This window comes from Triticum urartu, chromosome 6A (genome assembly GCF_056163025.1).
Source record: "Triticum urartu cultivar PI428250 chromosome 6A, HENAU_Tu73, whole genome shotgun sequence".
Lineage (NCBI taxonomy): Eukaryota > Viridiplantae > Streptophyta > Magnoliopsida > Poales > Poaceae > Triticum > Triticum urartu.
Window position 1 is genome coordinate 361,062,259 of NC_141878.1, and position 3,557 is coordinate 361,065,815.

The following is a 3,557-nucleotide window of genomic DNA, read 5'->3' on the forward strand; positions in this document are numbered from 1 at the left end:
GGAACTACATGTATAAAAGTAGTGCATGCGTGAGAGTATACCTCAACGATGAGATGGTGAAACCTCTGAAAGAAAATAAAGGATGGGATGATGAACGTCAAGTGTCGCCGTCTCCGGTCAGGCAAATCGCAGGGGTAACCGCATGAAGCCATCTTGTTTTCGTCGTAGATGGTAGCCGGTCGTAGCCGCTGCCGGCGGCGGCAGCCATGTTGCACGAGGATACACTAACCATATGAGTAGCCGATGAGACCATCAATATTTTCTTCAGCTATTGTCGTCGTAGTTGATGCCAGACCAAATGCTGTTGTCGCCTCTCATCGCTTTCGCCGTGTCCCCGCCAGTCCGCCATCGCTGCAGCCGCCCGGCATGGACCCAAGGATTGGATGGCAAGAAAATCAGGTTACCTTTGTTGTCGTCGCTGCCATCGGCGATCCAAAATTTCTGAAACATTGAAATATGTGTAGGAGTATAGGCTAATTAGTACGACGGGAGACTTGTAACAATACGTATTCTTATCCCTTAAAATCAGGAATAACTTTTCAAAAGTGCTCGTGATTTCTCCCATGGGACCTACATGCATTATTTTTTTATAAATAAATAATATCCTGTGAAATCCAACGCCTCATGGTGGGAGGAAAGAGAGACACGTGGGTAAGAGTATGTACTCCTAGGTATACCAACCCATTTTCCTATATCCTGTGTTTGGTCGATTCGATGGTTAGGTAGCAGAATAAGTTTTTAAGAGGTATTATTATAATAGACCCATTCTCTCTCTCTATATACATATACTAACCATCGAATCGACCAAAAACGCATCTGAACCCGCGTCGCACCAAAAAAATAAAAAGGGCACCCACCCCACCGTTTCACCCACCCACTTCCTCTCCTGTCCACCTCCTTCCTCCCACCCCACCCCTCGATCCACCAACCAACCGCCGTGCGCCGCGCCCCAGGCCGGCCAACTACCACCGCGCGCCGCTCCCTAGTCTGGGCACCCCCCGGTGTGCCTCGCCTTCCTCCTTTCATCCTCCTCGAGACGCCGGCCACTCAGCAGCCCCCTCAGCTGTCGGCTGGCGCGACCACGCCTCCCCACGCCGGGCTGCCTTCCCCGTCGATGGATACGAGCTCTACTGGCCCAGGCGACGCTACCATCGCAGGATTCGGCGAGATTTGCCCAAGTAAACACCATCTCCGTCGGTTAGGGCCCGCCGCGCCGGCTGGCGTCAGATCCGCCCATCCTTGCGCGATGTTGGCCTTCCTTCTACCTCCAATGTGCGGATCCCCTCCCCTTCGTCTCCTCCTTCTAGCTCCAACCTCCCTCCGCTACCGGCCGGTGCGGCCTCGAGCCCTCGACTCCTGCGCCAACAACCGAACTCCCGCGCCACCAACCGCAGCAACGGCCTCAAGACGGTCCTCTCCTCATCGCCGTGCCCTCTCTCCATTCCCACGCAATCCACTTCAGAGAGAAGGAGGAACTCCATCACCGGCGCATGTGCCACTCGCGAGGTGAAGCCGCCTCCCAGTTTGCGGGGTGTGCGTGTGGAGTACGGCGGGCGCGTCGGTGCAGTCTGGTGGGTGCGTCAGTGCAGTCCGTCCGGGTAGAGCGTGCATTGCTCACGCGCCACATCCCCCGCCGGTTAGCCGCCCCTCTGTCCACCTCCTACGCCGCTGGAGTAACACAGTCGTTTTTCTTATTCTTCTTCTTCCTTTTTTGGATTTTGGATATGCAGTACAGTCGGATCCCTCAGGCAGTGCGCCACGCGCCCTCGTTCGGTACGCTAATATCCAGTTCATCGTAGTCCGGCCTTGGGCAGCAAGTGAGCCCCTCCCGTCCACCCGGGCTATGGAGGCGAGCTAGATCCGGCGAGATCCTTTCCTCTACGGTCCCCGGCCGTCCAACCTCACGCCCCGACGGCCTCCTGCAAGCACGGCTGGGTCGACGCCACCCCGTCCGCACTGCATTTGTAAAAAAATTCAGAAAAAAAATTAAAGAATGGTGAAGTTCATTTGTAAGAAAAAATGTGATTTTCTACAGAACCCCATAAATTAGGAAAACCTCATGAGGTACACTAACCTCCTCTGCCCGCTACTAGGGGGCATCTCGGCCGCCGCCGTTGCGCCGTGCTACCCCGACACTACAGTCTACAGAGCAATAGCGGCAACATGGCTCCTCGTTCTGCCTTCTAGAGCAGCGGTGCAGTTGCTGCGGCCATGCAGCTCGGCTTGCGGACAAATGCAGTTGACTTGCACAGGCCGGTTGCTCTCTGCGAGGAACCAATTTGATACCATTTTTATTTGGGTGATTCAGCGTCAGAAGCTAACTCTTGCTTTTGCATCTTTTCTTCCACAGCGGTTGCAGATGTGTTGGAGCAAGAGGGCTTCTAAAACATAGCATGCATCACCTTAAGTCTTCAGACACTGAAACCAGGTATCAACATTAAGTACACTGATCTCTGGAATCCTCTCTAGAATTTACTGATGAAATCTTGTGTTAGTGTACAGTGTTTTGCAATTCTCCTGGTTTGTGTTGCAATTCTACCTGTGCAGCTCAGTTGCCTCTCCCCGTGCAGCTCACCTCCGCCGAGCAAACTCTTTTCGGCGAGTCCACATCGCGTCCGCACCACATCGTGCAATTTGAGTGCAGTTTTTGATTATTTTTGGAGCAGCACATCCATCCAACCCAACAAGTTCAGAGTTTGTGTGTTCAGTGCAGTACCGCAGTGCAATGCAGTGCAGTTTCGGTTTCAGAGTCCCGTTGAAGGCCTCTTGGTGCTATCCTCACTTAAGTTTTATGTGAAAATGTGTGTACAGCCTGTGTAACAGAATTGCAAGGCCAAGTTTGTCATAAAAAATGATGCTTAGATGCGATTCAGTGTAAAATCCTATGTGGTTCACTTGGTAAACAAAAAAGTGTCTGGTATGTAAATTTTTGAAGCTCACTTTGTAATGTCATGTGGCTAACCTCTCGATAGTTTTGCGGTCCACTTACGCCCGAGGTGAAGCCCGCTGTGTAATCTCATGCGGCACACCTCTTGATAGTGTTGCGATTCACTTACGCCCGATCCAATATGAAGCTCACTTTGTAATGTCATGTGGCTCACCTCTCGATAGTTTTGCGGTCCACTTACGCCCGAGGTGAAGCTCACTTTGTAATCTCATGCGGGTCACCTCTTGATAGTGTTGCAATTCACTTACACCCTATCCAATATGAAGCTCACTTTGTAATCTCATGCGGCACACCTCTTGATAGTGTTGCGGTTCATTTACGCCCGATGTGAAGTGCGGTTCACTTCCTCGTCCTTGAAAAAATTACGTTTGAATAAAAGAAAACCATGCATTTCTCTTACCCGTCTGATGCAGTGCGGTTTTTCGTCGGATGCAGTACGGTTTTCAGTCGGATGAAGTACGCACGTCGATTTGGGGTGTCACGAAAAACAGAGTGTTTGAATTTTGGTAAATTCGAAATTCCTCTTAAACCGTAAAGAATTAGAGAGAGTGTTCTACATGAAAAAGTTGCGCCTCGTCGATATCTTTCCAACGGCGTATCGTTTGAATCA

At 51.3% G+C, this 3,557-nt stretch overlaps 1 long non-coding RNA gene across 2 annotated transcripts; it reads left to right on the plus strand.

Moving 5' to 3' along the window:
* Positions 1–807: 807 nt before the first annotated feature.
* On the plus strand, positions 808–2,969 carry LOC125531681 (uncharacterized). 2 transcript variants are annotated; one of them, XR_007293432.2, is made up of 3 exons: positions 854–1,636; positions 1,731–2,428; positions 2,503–2,969. It is a non-coding gene; the product is annotated as an uncharacterized LOC125531681 (long non-coding RNA). The 2 variants fall into 2 exon arrangements; XR_007293431.2 differs by having other exon boundaries at positions 808–1,636; positions 1,731–2,969.
* The last annotated feature ends 588 nt before the right edge of the window (positions 2,970–3,557 follow it).